Source organism: Macaca nemestrina, chromosome 3, assembly GCF_043159975.1.
Source record: "Macaca nemestrina isolate mMacNem1 chromosome 3, mMacNem.hap1, whole genome shotgun sequence".
Lineage (NCBI taxonomy): Eukaryota > Metazoa > Chordata > Mammalia > Primates > Cercopithecidae > Macaca > Macaca nemestrina.
The window spans coordinates 21,008,686-21,032,769 of NC_092127.1; the positions used below are offsets into that span (position 1 = coordinate 21,008,686).

Below are 24,084 nucleotides of genomic sequence, written 5' to 3' on the forward strand. Positions count from 1 at the left end.
AATTTTCCAGCATGCTCCTGGGTGAGATGGATGTTAGGTATCGGGTTTCTCTCCACAGAGGGAAGTAGTAAAACTCCTGGACTGGGGGAATATTTTTTAGGAGAAATTTGGAGGGATGAGACTATGGTGAAATTGCTCCTTGGGTTCCTTCTGAGGCACCCAGTACCCCCTACTCCCCTGTAACTCATGAGAAAGAGAAGAGATGAAAGAGATTATAGAAGCCTCATAGATTTGAGGGCAAAATGAAAATCAGAAAACCCCCATGCTGCAATTTGGTATTTGGAAGTAGGTCAGCAAGCCCAGAGCCAAAAGGAGGTAGTTGCAGTAGGGTAACCAAGGGCTGGCTGTGTTTAGGACCCCCACACCCATTGCCAGAGTAACTAAGGGGCTGGCTGTGTTTAGCCCCCCCCCACCCACACCCATTGCCAGAGCCAGGAACGAGGGAGAATCACAAGTTCCCAAACGCTCCTGTGGCTGTGAGATGAGAAGGCCAAAGAACCTGACAACCCTGCAGCCAAGATGAGGAGGGCAGAGTCTGTGCAGACTGAGGCTGGAAGGCAGAGGAGATTTGCAATGAGGACAGAGGCTGACACGTCAAACACAGGGGGAAGTGCCACGTGGAAACACCAGGGAGGGAGAGAGGCCTCATGCCTTGCAGTTGTGACAGCACGTAGCTTTTTCTCTTTTTTCTTTTTTTTCTTTTTCTTTTTTTTTTAGACAGTCTCTGTCACTCAGGCTGGAGTGCAGTGGTGTCATCTCAGCTCACTGCAACCTCTGCCCTCTGGGTTCCAGCGATTCTCATGCTTCAGCCTCCCCAGTAGCTGGGATTACAGGCGTGTACTACCACACCTGGCTAATTTTTGTATTTTTAGTAAAGATGGGGTTTCACCATGTTGGCCAGGCTGGTCTTGAACTCCTGGGCTTAAGCAATCCACTGCCTCCACCTCCCAAAGTGCTGGGATCACAGGCGTGAGCCACCGTGCCCAGCAGGAAATATTCTATCCTAGTGTCAGTGGCATTCTTTTTGCTTCCCTCATGATCCCGGACCTGCACAGGATTAGAATTTTCGTCACTCTTTCCTAATGAGCCATGTTTTTAGGTTTTATCCCTTTATAATGCTCTCTTATTCTTCTCAAAACTCAAAGTCTTATTTCCCTGTGGTTTTCTTCTCACAGGTTCCTCTCTCCCCAAAGGTTCGAACAAAGAAAGGATGGATGGGTGGGGTCCTTTGAGGCTGAGTATGGTAAATGCTACAGAGATTGAGTTAACCTGGAAGAAGTGTGGTTTGAAACAAGAAGTGACTCAGTTTCCTTGAATAGGTGAGTGAGGTCTAGGTACTGTTCTGCCAAGTAGAGCAAGTTGAGTTCATATATTATAAATAAAGGTGCTTTTCTGCATGTGAATGGTACTGTGCATCTTAGAATCCTACTATACACGAATACTTGGGGGATGATTGAACTGGAGAAGCGGAGAAAGGATAAGATTGGTGGGGTCAGTATAATGAAGCATATATTGTTTCTATACTTTTTTTTTTTTTTTTTGAGATGGAGTCTCACTCTTGTCACCCAGGCTGGAGTGCAGTGGCACGATCTCGGCTCACTGCAACCTCTGCCTCCCAGGATCAAGCGATTCTCCTGCCTCAGCCTCCTGAGTAGCTGGATTACAGGCATGTAGGCCCGCTACCACGCCTCGCTAATTTTTTTTTGTATTTTTAGTAGATACAGGGTTTCACCATGTTGGCCAGGCTGGTCTCAAAACTCCTGACCTCAGGTGATCCATCCGTCTTGGTCTCCCAAAGTGCTGTGATTACAGGCATGAGCCACCGTGCCTGGCCTTGTTTTTATACTTTTAATCTAAGAAATCCATTTGCACAGGCCCAGCCCATTGATGTGTGAGTCTAGCATGTAGTATTTTTTGGTGAGAGAAACTAGGGATTTCAACTATGTGCAAGTGGGGGATGTGGGAGGGAAAAAAATTTTAAAACATTTAAAATTTACTGTTCGTGGTTACAAGTTTCCTTAGGAGACATAATATTTTTTTTTCTCTAGTCTAAAAAAATAATTTGGACTAACCTCAAAAAAGCTGGGTTTAATGTTTCTCAGACTGTTTCCAAGCAGACTAAAATACCAACAAACTCATATCCACAGAGAGAAGTTTATGGTTCACCAAGTTTGCATGATTCATGCTGAAGAACCTACACGCCTGAGATGCCTGGATGTGCCTTCTGAATGCAACGTGTGGAACACGCACACCAAAGCAGTGGGTTCTTTAGAAAGACTGCCTGATGGGGAGGGCCGCTGTAGAGAAAGTGGAGTCACTGAAAGGAAGACAGGAGAAAGAGGACAGGCAGCATTTCACATTCAGTTTGGATCTGTACGGGAAAAGCATTCTGGTAGCAGCTTTGGAAATTTGAGTTGGATCAATAGCTGAGCCAACAGTTTGAGATGCTTATTCAAATCCTCTTCAAAGCAACAGCTCTTGAGCTTGAAAAGATGAGTTGTAAACATTAAAAAAAAAAAAAAAATAGCAGGAAGGAGCCATCAGGATAGCTGAGCCAACTATGCTCAAACTGTCAGAATTGGAGAACTAATTTAATATAAATGAAAGAGCATTTTAAATGGTCCCTATGATTAAATATGTTGTTATTATTTTGAGATGGAGTCTCGCTCTGTCGCCTGGGATGGAGTGCAGTCGTGTGACCTCAGCTTGCTGCAACCTCCAGCTCCCAGGTTCAAGTGACTCTCCTGCCTCAGCCTCCCAAGTAGCTGGGATCACAGGCATGTGCCACCATGCCCAGCTAATTTTTGTATTTTTAGTAGAGATGGGTTTTGCCATGTTGGTCAGGCTGGTCTCGAACTCCTGATCGCAGGTAATCTCCTGCCTCGGCCTCCCAAAGTGCTGGGACTACAGGCGTGAGCCACCACACCCGGCCTAAATATGTTAATTTTTATGAAAAGGCTTTGTAAATTCTAAAGTGGTATGATGGATATCTGTTACTACTGCCATTGTCATTTTTACTTAGTCATCACTGCTGCCAACAGCTACAGCAGCCCAGAGGTGATGTGTCACATATCTCACCGTTGTGGCCCTTTGGCCATGAGGTCTAATTACAGATGGACATGGAACTGTCCTGAGATTTACTTCTTTCTGTCAGAAAATAATCATGATGCTCATTTGAATCACAGAAATGGCTATAAGTAAATTAATAAATGGAAGTTGTTCTCATAATAGAAGATTCAAATTATTTCTTAACATTTCCATTATTACCTCAAATCATTACATGGGCATCCAATATAAATGATACTAGCAACCTCCCTAGTCAGTAATGACACCATCATATTTAGGGCAGCAGTAACCTGAGTAATGATTCTTTTTGACAATTTAGCCTTTCAGGCATTCACCCTAGGATGCTTTTTCGACTTGGCAACGTAATACATTGGGATTTAGAAGTTATCTAAAATTTTTCACCTTGTAGATAAGAAATCTGAGGAAATAAACTTCTCCAGCTAGGTACTGTATCAGTTTTCTGTTTGTCCTCACAGCTAATTCCTTGAAAGATCTGTTTGTATTTTATGGTGTCTACTTTCCTACCTTTCCTTCTTTCAACACACTTCACTCAGGTTGCTGTCTCCGCCCCTTCCTGGCATGTCAACCAGGACCTCGTCTTGTCCAATTCAAAAGATTATTCTCAGTCCTCATTTGTTTTGGACACTCTGCAGCATTGATAGAATGAATCACTCATTTCTTTTCTTCCTGAAACATCGTCCTCATCTGGAAACTCTTCTGGGCTTTCCATCTTACGGGGTACCCCTTTTCACCTTCAGCCTCTAATGCTAGAGTGCTTCAAGGCCAATTCTTAGAACTTCTATTTACATTCACTCCCTTAAGAGACAGCAAATAGTCTCATGGCCTTAAACACTATTTCTCCTGTGGTGACTCTCAAGTTTATATCTTGAGTCCAACATCTTTGTGATTTGTATTTTGAGCTGCCTACTTGATACTCCTATATGGAAATCTATAAACACACCTCAAACTTAACCTGGCCACAGATCTCTTGGTTCTCTCCCACCTCCCAAATTGCTCCTCCTTGACCGTCACCACATCCATAAATAATACCACCTTTCACGCAGTTCTTAGACCAAAACTCAATAGTTACCCTCAATCCTTTTCTTTCCCTTACATCCTGAGTGCTAGCCATCAGAAAATCCCATTGTTCATGTCTTGAATCCCCATCACTTCTTTATTTTTCAATAGCTGTCTTTTATTATTAAAATATCATAAATAGGTCTTAGGAATTATCCGACATCTTGTTTCTGTAGCTGTACAACTCTTAGATCTTACTCATCAGTCTGTCCCTTTTTCAGAGACATAGATACCATCCAAAAATGTTCTGATATCCTGGTTTTTAGCTGTTGTGGCTTGCTGAGTCAAAGCAGCTGAATTTGAAACTAGTTCAATGTCATTTCCTTTAAGGATGAACTCATCTTTCTGGGCTTGGGATACTGAACAAGCAATACCTGGGCTCACCCGAACCCTGCAGATATATTTTTTGCTCCAGAAAGTTCTGACTTCTACAATACAGCCATTCTCCTGCATAATGACATTGATGGGGAAGTGAGCGCACAGAGACCTCATCTTGTCACAGATGCCCAGTGTAATGCCCTTGATCATCTTCTGTGCGTGACTACAGAGAGCATGCACGGCAGCCAATTCCTGTCTTCTCAGCCTTTGTCAATCCGGAGCCTCTGCTTTTTCTTCCCAAGGAGCCCGAGTTCGATACTGACGTGACTGAAGTCCCTCTGCAGGGCTCCTTTGGGGCCTTTCACAATAACTGTGTCCCTTCAGAGTGGTGTTGACATTTTCTGGAATGTGGACAGTCTGATCACTGAGAATAGCCTTCATTCTGCAGCAGATGCAGCTCCCATCACTTCTTATTGCCTCCACTAACTACTTCCACCCCACAAGCCACCATGGTTTCTGGACTGAACTATAGTAACACATCAAGGGGTGTTGCTGGCTTTCTCGCTACCTCCAGACTATTCTTCATGCAGCTGCCAGTGTGCTATTTAAAAAATTAAATTAGATCATATAACTTCCTTGCTTGGAATTTTCTTGTGGCTTCTCATCATACATTGAATAGACATCAAAGTCCTCACCCTGGCTTGCAAGTTTCCTGTTTATTTCTCCAATCTCACCTTCTACTGTATCCCCCTTTGCCATCACTTCCTATGCACTCTGACAGCCTCTCTCATCTCTTACTCTTAAGCTCCCACATGTCAAGCTTCTGTTCACTAAGGACTTAAAAACGTGATCTTTCCCTGTTAGAAATGTTCTCCCCCAGATCTCTGTATGGTTTGCTCTTTTATATAATTCAAGTCCCTGCCTATATTTTACTCCCACGATCCTCCATCTAAATTAGATTCCTCAACTTTGTGGCCCTTGTCCATCCCTCTACCCTGCTCTTTTCTTTTTAGTACTTAACAATATCCCACATTATATTTTTTTATACTTGTTTTCCTATTAACTGCCTCCCAGACTAAAACGTCAACTTCATGAGGGCAGAACCTTTGTTTGTCGTATTCCTTGTTCTATCCCTATGTGTGGAATAATGCTTAGCACAGTTGAGCACTAAGCAATGTACACTAGGCATTCTTTGAACATCTGTATAGTGTGTATTGAATGAATGTTTAAGGACTTGGAGGCAAACACTGAACAGAAAGATGGGAGCAAGTCAGTGAGATGGGAATAGCACATTTTACTTTGAGATATTCCATATCTTGGTTGAATCCTCATTTTATCTAAAATCGCACAACTGTTTTTCTTCGGATTGTTCCCATATACAAATCATCACCATGTAATGAGCTTAGGAAGCACCAGAATGGAAAATAATAGTCAGCATAATGTAATAGTATTTGAAAAGTAATATTTGGAAATCCACAATTATGATCCTATCTCAGTTTTGTTCTGGAAGACGCCAATAGCAATTTTAGTGTATAGCACTGAGGAACTTGCATGCACATCAGCTCATTTGAATGAACATCAATCATTACCCTAGGCATGAAATAAACCATGTGCCAAAATGAAGTTAACTAAAAGGTATATTCATATATAATCATCTTAACTAAGTAAGGATAACTAAAACTTTAAACACACACAATGTGAGAGCACTGATATTTTGCCAAAAATGTTAGCAGGAGATGCGGCTTCTGAAGTATAGATTGGCAGTGATTTCTTATAGGTTTTGTTACACATTTTCTCTAAATAGCAAAGAAGGAAAGTTTGCATCCTTCTTCAAATTATACAAGGACAATTACTAGAGGCTCTAAATACTCAAGGGAGATAATATTCTTATTTAAAAAGTTCTGAATTTTTTATCCTTAGATTTCTGACTTTTCTTTTAAAGTATTTGTATTATTGTATACTATTGCATACCTATTGTATAGAATGTACTTGTTGCATAACATATTACCTCAAAATTTATTGGCTTAGAACAACAATAAGCATTAACTGTCTCTTATGGTTTCTCTGAGGCGAGAATTTGGCAGTGGTCTAGCAGGGGGACTGGCCCTGTCTCTCTCATGAGTTTGCAGTCAAGATGTTGACCAAGGCCACAGTCAGCTAAAGGCTTGACTGTGGCTGAAGGATCCATTGTCAAGGTAGTTTGGTCACACGGCTGGCAAGTTGGTGCTGGTCATCATTGGGAGGCCCCAGTCCCTATCCACGTGGACCTCTACACAGGATGAGCGAGCATCCTCCCAAAATGGAAGCTGACAGAGAGGGCACAAGTAGGAAGCCACTGTCCATTTTTCTTAACCCAGCCTTGGAAGTGACACACTGTCACCCCCACTATACCCTGTGAGTTACACAGAAAGACTAACTCTGAGTCCATATGGGAGGAGACGACAGAAAAAGCACGAATACCAGGAGACAAGGTTCCTGGGGCCATCTTGAATGCTGGCTAGGGCGGAGTTGGTATGGGTTCATTCTTCTCAAATCCCTCCCAACTCAGAAGCAAGGGAAGAGGAGGAGAGGGTAGGGGTGGGGAGAGAGAGAGAAAGACAAAGGAGAGGGTTTTGGGGGTCAGGAAGCAGGAGAAGGAGGGAGGGAAGAAGGTTAGTGACAGAAATGTTGAAGTATCTGAACTTGGGGCCAAAATGGGTTCTCAAATGTTAAAAGAACTACAAGCCTACATACCTCCCTACTTTCTCCTTGTACTTAAATGGCATGTAAGGTGGGGATTAGTTTATTGATATTAAGAGGGGAGAGTCTTCTCTAGCATTAGCTGCTTTTGAGTAGTCGGGTGGTTGCTATATTTCCTCCAAGGATAAGCAATGAGAGTTTTCATAATGTCAACTGAGATTTGTCAAAATCCTTTCTCTTGCTTGTTCGCTTTGCCATAGTCTCATAAATGTACTCTTAATATAGTTTAGCGTTTTTTCACCCCATGTAAAAGCTTCAGTCACAAGTCTAGGCTGCTTCCTCTTTCTTCTCCTCCTCTTCTTTCTCTTCTCTCTTACTCTTTTCACTCTCTACATTTCTCCTCAAAGTTATTTTCTAATTATTTATACTATAAGTTTTAACAGATTTTAGATACTGGAAAAAATAATCAATATACATTGGGAATTTAAACAAGTTTTGTGGTCACTAAAAAGTAGCTTCAAGTTATGGAGGTCACCAGGAGATATAAATGGCAAAAAAGAAAAATTACTACCATCTTTTCAAAGTATATAGACACCAATGCTATCATATGAATGGAATAGTTATCAGGAACCATTCAGAAGTGTGTAAATATTCTCTGAAGAAACAGAGTAAGAAATTTAAAAAGAAATCACAATGCCACCTAATCTCAGAACACAGAACTGTACAACAGACTTTTTAAAAAGGCACAAATCTAGAATGATCTTAGTACCCGCACCCTTGCATAAACACCTTGACCAAGATAACTATCTCTATTCTATGGAAAGGCAACATCTGCCTTTTATCAAGAAAGTTATGGGAACTGATTTGATGACTGCAAGGAATGAAAATAACTCTAGCATGGTAGTTGAGAAATAGACTTTTTTTTTTTTTTTTTTTAAGGTGGGGTCTCCCTCAGGCTGGACTGCAGTGGCGTGATCTCTGCTCACTGCAACCTCAGCCTCCTGGGCTCAAGTGATCCTCCCACCTCAGCCTCCTGAGTAGCTGGGACTACAGGTACATGCCACCAAGCCCAGCTAATTTTTGGATTTTTTTTGTAGAAACAGAGTTGTGCCATGTTGCTCAGGCTGGTCTTGAATTCCTTTGCTCAAGCAATCCACCTGCCTCGGTCTCCCAAAGTGCTGGGATTACAGCCGTGAGTGCCCAGCCTACAAGAAATTGACTTTTAAGTTTGAGCCTGATCTTGTGAATTCCTACATTTGGCAAGGGGGACTGAGTGTTCGACAGAGCCCGGATCTGTCATAACATCCCAGCTCTGACTCACTTGAAGCAGCCTTTCATGTTCTGTGTAATCCTCAGAACAGTGTTTAGGACAATCTTACTTCATCTCCCTTGGTTTTGTGAAAATGACCAGCCTTCTCACGCTACTGATTAAAACGGAATTCCTTATGTCCTGTCCCTCCACCCACTCTTTTTCTAGCATTCTAACCACTAAAATCACAATCAAAGATGGAGACTATTTATAAATAACTGTAGGAATGATCCAGTGTTTATTTAGTCTACATTTGCTAGCAGGTTACTGTCCTACTGAACGAACATGATACATGTGCATGCTAACCTCCTGGAGATGAGGTTAAACTTTGGAGTCCCTGCCCTGGTGTGAACTGTGTTAAGATATGTTCATGCTTCCAAGTTGATATTAAGAACAGCTTGGTATTTATTAAGTAATGACTCTATTAAGGAGAGTGAGATTTAGCGACATTAAGTTTCTTGCTCTGAGTCACACAGCCATTAATTGGAGATGTCAGGAATGGATCTCAGGGATATCTGATTGCAAAGCTGCTATGACAAGCTATTGTTCTCCCAGTGTGATAATCTACACTGGATAGATTTTAGTATGCCTCAATACCTAAAATCAACTGCTTTTATAATTCATCAAATCTTATGTTAGCATATATTATACTGCCTGAGAGGCTTCAAAAATATAATATGTGGACTGGGTGCGGTGGCTCACACCTGTAATCCCAGCACTTTGGCAGGCTGAGGCAGGCGGATCACCTGAGGTCAGGAGTTTGAGACCAGCCTGACCAACATGGAGAAAGCCTGTCTCTACTAAAAATACAAAATTAGCCAGGCGTGGTGGCGCATGCCTATAATCCCAGCTACTCAGGAGGCTGAGGCAGGAGAATCGCTTGAACCTGGGAGGTGGAGGTTGTGGTGAGCCAAGATTGTGCCATTACACTCCAGCCTGGGCAGCAATAGCGAAACTCCATCTCAAAAATAAAATTAAAAAAAAAAATATATATATATGTATACACATATACATACACACACACATAAAATATGTGATCTCATGAATGTAACCTCTATTTGCTGAGTTTCTGTTACCTTCAGTTACTGTACAGACAGAGAGACAAATCATCTATCCAAATAATGGTAAAGTAAACCGGAAGTAATGTAATAACACGTGGGCACTAAAATGGAGAACGCTCCCTGTTAGAAGTATTAGGAAAGTCTTTCCAGAGAAGATATTTGAGAAGGGCCTTAAGGCATTACTAGGGGATGGGGATGGCAGGCCATAGAAATAGTGTTTCTGTCAAACCCAGCTGAGCAGGATAACTTTTTTCTTCCAAACTCACTGAATTTTTCTTGCAATTGGAAGAAAAATCTGTCTTTGACTTCAACTTGCTAACTAATACTGTAGTCAGTGACTTTTTTTCAAAAGTGCTTCATATATGAAGAAAAAGCACACTAAATAGTGGTCAATTTTGTTAAAAAAAATATATATATGTAATTTCTGCAACATGGTGAACATACCCTAAACCACAAGTCAAACCTTTGTATAATCCCCTGGCCTTCAGTGTAGACAGAACCTGTGACTTGTTTTTAACCAACAGAATATAAAGGTGACAGGAAAATGTGGTACATACACATCATGAGATACTATGCAGCCATAAAAAAGAACAACATTTTATCCTTTGCAACAACATGGATATGGCTGGAGGCCATTATCCTAAGCAAATTAATACAGGCATAGAAAACCAAGTGCCATATGTTCTCACTTATAAGTGGAAACTCGCCAGGCGTGGTGGCTCTGGCCTGTAATCCCAGCACTTTGGGAAGGTGAGGTGGGTGAATCACCTGAGGTAAGGAGTTCGAGACCAGACTGGCCAACATGGTGAAACCCTGTCTCTATAAAAATACAAAAATTAGCTGGGTGTGGTAGCAGGTGCCTGTAATCCCAGTTACTCAGAAGGCTGAGGCAGGGAGAATTGCTTGGACCTGGAAGGTAGAGATTGCAGTGAGCAGAGATGATGCCACTGCACTCCAGCCTGGGTGACAGAGCGAGACTTCATCTTGAAAAAAAAAAAAAAAGTGGAAACCAAGCACTGGGTACACATGGACATAAAGGTGGCAACAACAGACACTGGGGTCTATGAGAGAGGAGAGGGGAGGGAGGGAGGGGGCAAGGGCTGAAAAACTACCTATTGGGGTACTATGGTTACTACCTGGGTGACAGAATCATTTGTAACCCAAACCTCAGCATCACACAATACCCCCATGTAACAAATCTGCACACACACCTCCTGAACCTAAAATAAAGGTAGAAATTATCATTATTACTATTACTGAGACAGAGTTTCAGTCTTGTTGCCCAGGCTAGAGTGCAATGGTGTGATCTCAGCTCACTGCAACCTCTGCCTCTCAGGTTCAAGTGACCCTCCTGCCGTAGTCTCCTGAGTATCTGGGATTACAGGTGCCCACAATGCCCAGCTAATTTTTGTATTTTTAGAAGAAATGGGATTTTGCCATATTGGCCAGGCTAGTCTTGAACTTCTGGCCTTAGGTGATCCACCTGCCTCAGCCTCCCAAAGTGTTGGGATTATAGGCGTGAGCCACTGCTCTTGACCAATTATTATTATTTTTTTTTTAAAAAAAAAGGTGATGGGGAGGCACTCACTCAATTAGTTACATTATGTAGTGTATTAGGCCATTCTTGTGTTTCTATAAAGGACTACCTGAGACTGGGTAATTTATAAAGAAAACAGGTTTATTCGTCTCATGTTTCTGCAGCATGTACAGGCATGGCACCAGCATCTGCTCAGCTTCTGAGGAGACCTCAGGAAGCTTTTACTCATGGTGGAAGGTGAAGCAGGAGCAGGCAGGTCACACGGTGAGAGCAGGAGCAAGAATGAGAGAGTGGCAGGGAAGTGCCACACACTTTTAATGAGAACTTACTCACTAAGCCATGAGGGATCTGCCCTCCTGCCCCAAGCATCTCTAAAAGGCCCCACCTCCAACACTGGGTATTACATTTCAACATGAGATTTGGCGGGGACATACATCCAAACTCTGTCACGGGGTAAAGGTGATGGAAGGTCACTCCCATGATTATATGACATATATGACACCATCTTAGCAGACTAGAGAGAAACTCCTGCTGGCCTTGAAAGCCTTGAAGAAGCAGCAAATTGCTACACTGTGAACTGCCTCTGGAGACGGCCACATGGCAGAGAACTGGAGTGGCCTCTAGGAACTGAGGGCAGCCTCCATTAAATGGCCAGTAAGAAACAAAGGCCCAGTCATATAACCACAAGGAAATGCACTCTACTAATAACCTAAAGGAGCTTGGAAGACCATTCTTCCCCAGTCGAGCCTCCAGATGAGAATACAGCCTGAGTGACACCTTGATTGCAGCCTTGTGAGACCCAAAGCAGAGGACCCAGCTAACCTGTGCTTGGACTCCTGATCCACAGGAACTTATGAAGCTTATTAAATGTGGGGTGTTTTAAGCCACTAAATTCATGGTAATTTGTTATACAGAACAGGAAATGAATACACCACAGAAGTTGACCAAGCTTTTTTTCTACCAAAGGATTTGATATATTCACCCCTATATTACATAGACCTGTCATCTAATAATCTAGTTATGCTTATCTGGATGATTTGTCCATACCAGTGGTTAGAATCCACGTGGTGGGCTTGTTTAAACACATACTGATTGCCAGGTCCCACCCCAGAGTTTCTGGTTCAACTGATTTGGGGTGAGACTGAACATCTGCATTTCCCACAAATTCCTAGCTGATGCTAATGCTGCTGGTTTGGAGGACCACATTTTGAGACCCATTGATCTCTACCAATTTGTTTTATAAACATTTTTGTGTCAATTTACATCTCTAGGGCAAAAGGATTACAAGATATATTTTTCAAATATTTGATTATTTAGAATACTGAAACCTTTGTGTCAATATGATGCTAACATTTTCTCCTGTTCCTCCATCCATTATCCATCTTTCTCTCTTCTGAACAAATTATTACAAATAAATTCAGAAAGCTGAACACAATGGGGAACGTGAAGTGGGAATTGATAAGAAAAAGGATCTGACTTTTCCTGATATTTGAGTTTGACTTGGGAGTAAAGACTTTGGAATACAACTATAAAACGGGCAAAATATCTATGGTAAAAGTAATTATTCTCATTCTAGGAGTTATAATTGCTCAAAATGTTGGAATTCTTGAAGCTATTTACAGTATTTCAACCACAAGATGTTAGTAATCTGTGTCTAAAACTCTCTTAATGCGAAGCTCAAGTTTAGGTTGGGAAAGTTACTTGGCTTCCTTGAGATTAGGAATTTTCTTTGTAAAATGAAGTGAACTGACAAGGCGACTGGCAGGTCCCCCTAACTCCATATCCCATGGCTTTAGGGAATGAAGTCTTGGGTCTCTTTCTCTACACACAATGAAATTTCCCTGTCTTCTCTACATATGGTAACCATATAGCCTGAATTTCCTTGGACATCTGTAATTTCAAATATACTGTCTCATTGTCATAGTATGTGTCTGAAGTTTTAACTCTGGAAATAGTTATATTGACATTTTTCACTGTTAGGAATAATACCTTCAATTGGAACTAGGCTACATATCCTGTTTGCCTTTACTGTTCTCTCTTGATTTCTATGCTTTTGCTGAGAGCTGGGCATGCTTTTCCCACAGGAGTGAAAACTGACTCTTAGCCTGCAGGTTGGACTTCCTTGTCTACTGCCTCAGCCTCAGGGTAGTGTCCTAGACATGCTGTCTTCTCCCACATTCCTCTGTGGTAGCAAGTGATTTACCCATTTATGCAGCTGATTAGAATGTAGCACCAATACAGTATGAGAAATCTCAGAGCACAAAAGATAAATAGTAGTAATTACAGCTATCTGCTTTAGGTACCTATTGTGTACCCTTTTCTATCTATACACTAAAAAATGTGTAGTAAATAGAATCCAACGTAATCAGAAACAGGTATCATTTCAGATCTTAGCTCTGATGTCTCCATGAGATGAACTATTTTAGCTCTGGTACTTTATGGTTGCCTTTCAGGTATAAATTTCTCTGGATACATCTCCAACTTATGTATGATTATCTGATCATGCAGTTATTTCACTTGGAAAAATGTCAAGTACGTTTACTTAGATCATATTCCTATGTCATTTTCATTAATGTCTTCTCAGTCATTCAACTACTATCTCAACCCCTTTTGATGACTTCCCTCTTCTAAGCAGGATCTTTACAACTTTAAATATTTCTAGGTTATTATCATTTATACCTCTTGGTCCCTTGATGTATCAGTTTGTTTATGTTTCTAGTTCTGTGAGTGAATGTCTGGGCAATTAAAAATAATGACTTTCATAAGAACCATGGTTCATAATTTTTTTCTGCCCTGGGAAGAAAATCGGTACAATACTCCTAAGATGACCAGAATGGAGAAAGGGCTTGTTATTCACTCCAACATTTGTTCAAATGTACTATGCGCTAAGGACTGTCCTAGCTCCAGAGACACAGGGATGAATAAGACAGTCCTTACATATAAGGACTCATGTTCTGTGTCACATGGGTTTTCTGCCTCAGGTTTCAAGGTTTCAAATCCCTCCTCTTGAGGAGGAGAATAGTTGAATGAGGGTAAGCCGATTATCCAGGCAGGCTTTTCAGAATTCACATATCTATATTTTATGTTTAAGTGGGGGAGGGAAAAAAAGGAAATGATGTTGAACTAGAGATTCTGATTCAAGCTGGTGAAAGAAGAGAAAAAGTGGTAAGAACAGGGACATTGTATAGGCCAAAATAAAGTGGAGCTCAAATCTGATTTTATTTTGGACCCATGATTTCACGACTTTTGTGTAGTGATGATGTAGCAAAACTTAATGAATAAATTTGAGGGATCAGACTCAACATTCTTGAGTACATATAGCAGATACATTTAATGCACATACAGAAAATAATTTTTATTTTAAAGTTGGAAAAGTTTTATCCAGCCCTCCTCTTTTCTCCTGCATAAAGTCCTCAAGCACCCAAAGCTCACCCATTAGTTTGGATCATTTAGATCCAAAATAGTGCAGGCAGTTTTCACACCAAAATGGTCACTTGGAGTTCTTTAAGCAGAATATACTTAATTTTAGGAGTTTATGGTGTCTATACTGGAATGGGAAAGTAATGAGAATAATAAATAGGAGAGAACTCTTAACACATACTTCCTAACACACTAGCATGTGTTGCAAAAAGAAAATACCATTGAACTCTCATAGGATTGCAACCATACATAAACAAAATACAAAATCAATTTAAATTACCTATATTACCGTGATGCACAATATTCTCTTTCAAAGTGTTACATCCCTAACCATTCCAGTTAAAGAAGGAAAAACATAACATGTTACATCCCCTTTTTAAGAGAATGAATCATCATTTTCCCCCCAGTATCTCACAGTCTCTAACTAATGATGTCACCACAGTCTGTACTTAAGCTAATTTGGATTGGGGTACCCAGTGAAGTATTAACAACATATGAAGGTGATTCAAAGGGCTGTTATAAGAGGAATGCTGAGCTAGGAGGCTTGGGTCCCAGACTCTGGCTTTGGTGATCATGATAATGATGAAGATGAATAGTTGCTATTTATTTTTAGGTACTTATTGAGTGCCATGCGTTAGGCTATGTGCCTTACATGAATTTTCTCTAATGTAATCATCTTAACAGTCCTATGGTACTATTATTACTTTTGTTTTATCAATAAAGCTAAAGCTTAAAGAGTTAGCTAAGTGACTTATCCAAGGTCATAGCTGAACTAAAGAGGTAGAGTCAAGATTCCAGCTGATGCTTAACCCCAAAGCCTATACAGATGCTCCTTGACTTAGAGTGGGGTTATGGCCCAATAAACTCATTGTAAGTTGAAAATATCATAAATTGAGAATGCATCTGATATACCTAACCTACCGAACATCAAAGCTCAGTCTACCTTTAATGTGCTCAGAACACTTACATTAGCCTACAGTTGGACAAACTCATCTAACACAAAGCATACTTTATAATAAAGTGTTGAATATCTCATGTAATTTATTAAATCCTGTACTGAAAGTGAAAAACAGAATGGTTATACTTGAAATACAGTTTCTACTAAATACGTATCACTTTCACTCCATCATAAAGTTGAAACATCATAAGTTGAATCATTGTAAGTTGGGGACTGTCTGAATTGTCCTCTTTGCCACCACTAGACCACATCTTCTGAATCACTTAATGCCTCTTGCCCTTCTAAAATAACAGAAGGGTTGGACCAGGTGACCTCTGAGGTTCCCTTTGGCTTTAAATTTTAGAAACCCTTTGATGCCCTGTTGGAAGACCATGAGACTGGAGTTCTGTTTTTCCTGACACCTTGTCTTGGCTCTGTTTTGTTCTGCTCTATAGCCTGGAGACACAGAGAGTAAGTCTGTGACCTCAAGGCTGCGGAGGGTGTGCAGGCACCCTGTAGACTGACCATGGTACAGAGAAGAAAGAACTGGCCCAACAGAGATACGTTAGTCTCACTGATCTATATTCCTAAGCAAGCTGACTCAACACAAACAGAAGCAGAGAACAAAGGGGGCCCCCAGGGAGTCATCTGTTAGCAGCACTCTCTTCCTGGACACGCAGGATTCTCACACTTTATACACCATGCTCACCCCAGAGGTTAGGCTCTCTCCTCGGTTATTTGGAGAGGGAAATATCCTATGACTGAAGTGACTGTCCCAGGGTGTTGTCCTCTGGGCTGAGAGCTTTCATGAGGACAGGACTTTACTGGCTTCTGGCATCTGTTTGCTCTCCCCACACCCCTTTTTCAGGGAAGGCAAAGCAGAGAACTCTGTGGAACTTTCAGACTTAGATTTTTTTTTTTTCTGGGATTCCCCTCTATCTATGGCAAAGATTCAGACAGTGGAAGCAAATTCCCATCTGTTAAAAATCTGGAAATTTCCAAATTCCCCTTATTTATCTTGTGCTTGTTTTGGAAAATCTGGGAGATGTCCACAGATAGATATATGGCGGTCTTCTGAAGGATGTTTTTAAAAGATAGCAAAACTGAATCACAGTGAAAGTCAAACTGCAAGCAAGCTCTTATTTTTAGGCTCTGTGCCAGACCTGACCAAACAAAACAAGCAGAAAATAAACAAAGACATCAAGTTAAAAGACCCAGTCAGCAACCTCATTTAAACTGTTCATCTATAACAGAGACCAGGGGGAGCATCACCAGCCAAAAATCTAAGCTTAACTTTAAGCCACTTACAGACCTAAAATCATGGTACTGCTCACTTAGTAGGAACTGAACAAACCCATCAAATCTTACATTATAAGTTGAGTGGAATTTTGAAAAAAGGAGTGCCTTTTCATAGAACTGCCTAGTGATAGGACAGGAAACATCATCATTAATGTCTTTTATCAAAATCTGTAGTGTCCCCATTAAAAAAAATCTCGAAAGTAGTTGAACCATATTAAGTTTCTGTCTTAGACACTGTGCTAATTGCTGGGGATTAAACCATGATTGATATCTTCACAGATATCATGTTCCTTCAGAATATGATAGCCTCGTGGTGTAATCAAACATCCAAATGGATGTCACTTAGTGTGACAATGAATTCAATCCACCCATTAAACAAACATTTATTGAGTGTAGATTATGTGCCAAGCACTAGGGCAGGGGCTGGGGCAAGGTAAAGAACAAGACATCACACAATCTCTGGTGTCAGAGAATCCTGAGAGAGTAATTGCATGGGAGTTATCACGGGGGAAAGCTCTATTGCCGGGGAGGACACAGAAGGGAATCCATTCTAGTCTATAACTCCTGGAAGGCGGAGAATGGCATTTAAACTAAAAGACAGTAGGAGTTGGTAGGGCAAATGGAGATTACAGAAGAGAATAGCAGGAGGAAGGCCAGGAGTCCAGATGACCGGAATCATCGAAAATCAAAAGGAGGGAGTGAGATCGCCAAGGCATTCTTTGTAGTCTAAAGGAAATCCAACTACATTCAAAAAATTACTAAAATTCTTTCCTCATTTAGTGCTAAACAGAAAATATATAACTTTCAACCAGAGCTTATGATTAGCATATGTATGGTTAACATAGTGAATATGATTGCCACTAAATGCAAATACACCCATCATTTCAGCGGACCTGTGCAACCAACTAGATCTGAAAACTACTAAAAAATTCTGATTATTGATTTTCTTTTACCAGAGTTGTGAAACACTGTTCTACTAAATTAGTATCTGGAGCAAAAGAACTCCCGAGTCAGGTATGTTCATGGAGCGGAAACTGTTCAGGTCCTCAAACCACCAGGCATTTGACCTTCTAGCCAAATGAATTACTTCTATGAAAATGAAAAAACATCTTTTTTTTTTTTTTTTTTTTTTGAGACGGAGTCTCGCTGTGCTGCCCAGGCTGGAGTCCAGTGACCGGATCTCAGCTCACTGCAAGCTCCGCCTCCCGGGTTCACGCCATTCTCCTGCCTCAGCCTCCGAGTAGCTGGGACTACAGGCACCCGCCACCACGCCCGGCTAGTTTTTTGTATTTTTAGTAGAGACAGGGTTTCACTGTGTTAGCCAGGATGGTCTCAATCTCCTGACCTCGTGATCCGCCCGTCTCGGCCTCCCAAAGTGCTGGGATTACAGGCTTGAGCCACCGCACCCGGCCAAAAGAACATCTTAATACTATCATAACACTTTAAACGAACCCGGCTTTAAAACATACAGTCTTCTCCTCTCAGTGACTTATTTCCAATGTACTTATTCCTTCCCTGGGATAAATTTGGCCTCTGTATTAACCCAGAGGTCAGAGAGCTGAGAACACCTCCCCTCTGAGGTACAAGCAAAAGCAGGAGCTGAGAGAGCGGACGCAGCCTAGGTCAGACAAAAAAGACGGATTTGTTCAAGATGCGCTGGGTATGGAACTCAAGAAGGATGGAGAGATGGACAACACTTGCCAGTGATGCAGAGAAGCCACGACCTCTACATTAAAACCCATAAATCCCTCTGAGTAGAAAAATGCAGTTGAGCACCATCCATATGGCTTCCTCATAAACACTTGGAATAGCGAAGCTCCCTAGATGCTGGGCAGCAAGAGCACAGGTGGTAGATCTGCCAGCGCTGGAAAGTCAGAAGCCAGTAGGCTTTCTCTAGCGAAGCCAGGACATGTCAAAATGCAGCCACTTCCCCTTTTGTCCTGGTCACAGGGCACTGGGCTTTTGTGTACTCTGACAAATTAAAAAATAAAGTCAGCCGTCAATGAAGACTCCCACCCCTCCAAAATGTTGCTGACTACTCCTCAAGGTTTGTCCAACAGAGCTTTGCAGGACCACTGAGCCTCATCAGAAGAGGCACTCATGTTCTAGGTCTTTGCAGGACGAATTGCTCTATTTATTTTCTTCTCTCTCTCTCTCTCCAACCACTCTTTTTTGTTTGTTTTTTGTTTTTGAGATAGGATTGTACTCTGTTGTCTAGACTGGAGTGCAGTGGCATGATCATAGCTCACTGCAGCCTTGAATTCCTGGACTCAAGTGATCCTGCACCTCAGTGTCCCGAGTAGCTGGGACGACAGCTGGGACATCAGCCACCATGCCGGCTTTTTTTTTTTTTTTTTTTTTTTTTTTTTAAGAGCCATGGTCTTGAGGTCTTGCTATGCTGCTCAGGCTGGTCTCAAACTCCTTGGCCTCAGGCAATCCTCCTGCCTCTGCCTCCCAAAGTGCTGGGATTATAGGTGTGAGCACCATGCCCAGCCTTCACAACTATTCTTATCAAAAAGATCACACACACACACACACACACACACACACACACACCCCCACCCCAGGAAGGAATCTTTTCTAGAACTTGGACTTCCTCACTAGCTCAGGAGCCAGTCACCTCATATTACAGCGATAAAGACAAATAAGAATAGTTTCTGAATTGTCACTATTATCTGTAATTTCTTCCATTTTTGGTGTCCTTGAAACATGACAGCAGTACCAACTGGATAAGAGTGATCCGCCACCCAGAGTTTGATCTACTTTTATGGAAATAAGCCATACATAGGGATAGATCACGAAGCCAATGGGAAAAATTTAAAACTTGAGATGAAGTTAATCAAAGTCTTTTCTATTAAATAAAGGTCTCTTCCTTCAAGATACTATTTTAAGCAAATAAGATTTCTGCGATTCTGCAACACTGAACTTAATTAAACAGCATAGCAAAATGGAAAACAGATGTCACAGAACATTTTCAAAGGACTTTAATGACATTCAGCCTGTTTTCTTAGACTTGTTTGCAGTTGCTATAGTACCCTGCACTTAAGTAAGTTCCTGAGTTGTTGGAATGGGAGGATTTATATCCATTTCATATAACTGGCAGTAGAAAATCTATTCAAAGACAAGTACAGTTGTGGGAGTCTTACAGAGTTTTTGGGTCATAACCTGAATGGCTCTTTTGGCTTAAACTCTTGAACTCTTTTAAATTAATGTTTTCCATCTTTCAAAGGAACTTTCCATACCACCAACTCTGATTCTAATTTTTAATGGTCCTTTCTGCTAGTCTCAGGCTTAATTATTCTGAAAGCACCTGCAAGATTGACTAAGAAACTTAATATCTGTCAATTACAACTCAGAAAAAATCACAGCACGAGGAAATTATGGAAGATGAAACTCTTTGTCAATCCAAGTACAGGCATCCACAGTTAGATTTTTAATGTAGTTTTTCATACATTGGGAAATATTATATTAGAAATTCAAAACTGCAAAGGTCTCTTTAAAGTATCAAAATTTCAGATTACACTGAAGAGAAGAAGTAAGTTTACTTTCCCAAAAAGTGCATTCAGAAGGAAAATGCAGAGTGACCAAATAGGAATTATAGAGAAACTTGTGACTAATTTTCTTCTTTTGTTATTCATCCTTTAAAACATCTTTTAAGATGTTTCCCAGTGCTTGAAACCATGTGATGATTATTGACATATGTCCCAAGTAGCATTACAAAATTTACAAGACTTTTTTTTTTTTTTATACAGGAAGCTCAACTACCTATTAAAAATGGCATGTGTCATGTTTTTTTCCAGTTTCAACTGACATGGGAATTAAGAGGAAGCAATGAATTATCATGCTGCCTGTTGTTTATATGGGCATCCCATGCAACTTTCAAATCAGAGGCTGTTTTAAGCTGAAACACTGATATCTTTCAAATCGGAGAAGAGACGACATAAATACAAGTGAGAAACAAAAGGACAAGAATTCTAATTAGAGCAGCAATAAAGTAAATCTTAAACAAAAATTCACACAGTAAGTGGGTACCCTTATCTTGGGCAATGGCTTGCTTCTGGTGCTGCCTTTATGACGTGTGTGATGGAGAGGGCTGCATCTTCTGTTTTTTTTTTTTTTTTTGAGACGGAGTCTCGCTCTGTTGCCCAGGCTGGAGTGCAGTGGCCAGATCTCAGCTCACTGCAAGCTCTGTCTCCCGGGTTCACGCCATTCTCCTCCTCAGCCTCCCGGGTATTTTTAGTAGAGACGGGGTTTCACTGTGTTAGCCAGGATGGTCTCTATCTCCTGACCTCGTGATCCCCCCGCCTCTGCCTCCCAAAGTGCTGGGATTACAGGCGTGAGTCACTGCGCCTGGCCTGCAACTTCTATATTATCATCAAAATGGGCTTTTTTCCTGTCTGCACTTTTAAAAAGTTGATGCGAGTATTTATACATATTAATGGGGGATACGATATTTTGTTACATGCATAGAATGTGTAAGGATCAAGTCAGGGTATTTAGGGTATCCATCAGCTCAAGTGTTCATTATTCCTGCGTTGGGAACATTTCAAATCCTGTCTACTAGCTATTTTGAAATATACAACACCGTACTGTTAACTACGGTCACCCTACTCTGTTAATGAACATTAGAACTTATTTTTTCTAACTGTATGTTTTAACCTATTGACCAAGCTCTCTTTATCTTCCTCCAAAAACCCTTCCCAGCCTCTAAGAAAAGGGAAATTAATATATTGTTGGTGGGAATGTAAATTAGTATAGCCACTATGAAAAACAGTATGGAGATTTCTCGAAAACTAAAAATCGAACTACCATACCATCCAGCAATCCTACCACTGGGTATTGATCCAAAGGAAAATGAATCAGTATATCAAAGAGATACTTGTGCTTCCATGTTTGTTGCAGCACTATTCACAGTAGTCAAGATATGGAATTAACCTAAATGTTCATCAACGGACCAATGGATAAAGAAATGTGGTATGTACACACAATGGAATACAATTTGGCAATTAAAAAATAATGAAAGGTTGTAATCTGCAGCAGCATGAATGGAATAGGAGATCATTGTGTAAAGTGAAATAATCCAGACAAAGAAAAACAAATATTGCACGTTCCACTCATACATGGGAACTAAAAATGTTGATTCCATAAAAGTAGAAAGCAGAATGATAGATACCTGCCTGGACCCTATGCTTGAAAGTCTTCTCCTTTTATTTCTAAGAAAGCTTTATAATTTAAACTATTTTTAAAGACGTATTATACAGTACTCATTAATGTTGCTGTCAGTGATTTTTGATATGCTAGGTATTAATATAAAAAAAGAGTAAGATAATGAAAACTGGAGGAATTGATTTGCTGTTAGTTGGGCTGGGTGTGAATAAGAGTTTAAGAAGGATTAACATGGGGAGATACTGAAGGGAGAAAGATCAGTTTAGATGTTGTGAAGCACTTGGAAGTCAGATGTCCAGGCCTACAACAGGGTGGTGGCAGTAGGAAAAGAAAAGTAGAGAGAACACTGGTCGGGCATGGTGGCTCATGCCTGTAATCCCAGCACGTTGGGAGGCCGAGGTGGGTGGATCACCTGAGGTCAGGAGTTCGAGACCAGCCTGACCAACATGGTGAAACCCTCGTCTCTACTAAAAATACAAAAATTGGCCGGGCATGGTGGTGCACACCTATAATCCCAGCTACTTGGGAGGCAGAGGCAGGAAAATTGCTTGAACCCTGGAGGCGGAAGTTGCAGTGAGTCAAGATCTCACCACTGCGCTCCAGCCTGGAAGACAGGATAAGACTATATCTCAAAAATAAACAAATAAAAATAAAAATAAAAATGAAAAGTACATAGAACACATATTAAAACAACAAAATAAAATGTATCGAATATTGTGGACTCTTCTTAACACTTGCTACATACAAGTCTCGTGTGTGTTCTGTGTCTTCCATAGAGGCTCCTTCAGCCATCTCAGTCCTCTTTCATTCTTGTCCTCTATCCCCACCCAATCCATGATCAAGCCATTGTTCTAAGTGTATGTCTTCTGAAAATGAAATCTTAGTTATAGAAAATGACTCTTGAAGCATAATTGATTCCAAACCCTGACTAATAACAGGTTTTATTTTTATTTTTTTATTTTTATTTATTTTGAGACAGAGTCTCGCTCTGTCGCCCAGGCTGGAGTGCAGTGGCCGGATCTCAGCTCACTGCAAGCTCCGCCTCCCGGGTTTACCCCATTCTCCTGCCTCAGCCTCCCGAGTAGCTGGGACTACAGGCGCCCGCCACCTCGCCCGGCTATTTTTTTGTATTTTTTAGTAGAGACGGGGTTTCACCGTGTTAGCCGGGATGGTATCGATCTCCTGACCTCGTGATCCGCCCGTCTCGGCCTCCCAAAGTGCTGGAATTACAGGTTTGAGCCACCGCGCCCGGCCATAACAGGTTTTAAGTTATCCTTTTCCACGTCAGTTTCTGGCCACAAATCAATGAAAAATGCAAAGTGAAATGGCCTTGAAAGTTGAAGGCTAGGACAAAGGTAATGTGGTTTTAAAATGAAAAAGAATGGTCAGATTCCTTCCATGCTTGGAATTCATGGACAATCCTCCTCCATGGGGATTTCATAGTTTAGAAAATGTGTTGGGAAACAGATGAGCCTCACAGCTGCTGCTGTCTCTGGTCAGCATGCTATGCGTGTTTTGCTCAGCCCGAAACCACTGCCACAGTATCTCAGTAATCACCCTGTCCTCGGTGTCTGAAGCGAAACTACTAAACGACTAAGCTATGCCCTTTGGAAGGGTTAGAGGTATGGGCCAAATTATATCTTCTCTTTCTTACTTGACCTTGATCTATTCATCACTAACAGACAGTCACCACAGACACCAGGAACAAAGATAGGTTCTTTGTAAAGCTAAGCATATATTGGGAGATTGACCAAATTGCCACACCTTCGTGGAAACAACCAGAATGTCACTGAGGAATGCAGAAAAGATGAGGAAAGAAAGCAAAGTGGTGTGCTTTGGTTTGACTGCAAAGCCCCTTGTTAGTAAAGAAAACTGTTTTCAAAAAACAACAACAACAACAAACTGGCATCTGTCATTTGTGTCACCCAATAAGTGAGCATGTTGTACATAGAGAAAACCCTTTCCAAACTCCTCATTACTAACATAGCCAACAATTTTCTTCTAATGTGCCTTAATCTTGGAAGTGTGTTTTCTTTAGTTTCTCACTCTACAGATGTCTTCTCCATCTGGCACTCGAAAATATTGTTACTTGCATATCATTTGACATATATATATATGTGTGTGTGTGTGTGTGTGTGTGTATATATATATATATATATATATATATATATATATATATATAGAGAGAGAGAGAGAGAGAGAGAGAGAGAGAGAG

The 24,084-nt window shown here is 41.0% G+C and overlaps 1 protein-coding gene and 1 pseudogene across 5 annotated transcripts in view; both read right to left on the reverse strand.

The window, feature by feature from the left end:
• The window catches only part of LOC105466706 (palladin, cytoskeletal associated protein), a 433,580-nt gene that overhangs the window by 167,214 nt on the left and 242,282 nt on the right, over window positions 1-24,084 (reverse strand). The gene's annotated exons all lie outside the window — the stretch shown is intronic.
• On the reverse strand, window positions 430-23,981 carry LOC139362279 (large ribosomal subunit protein uL6 pseudogene; annotated as a pseudogene).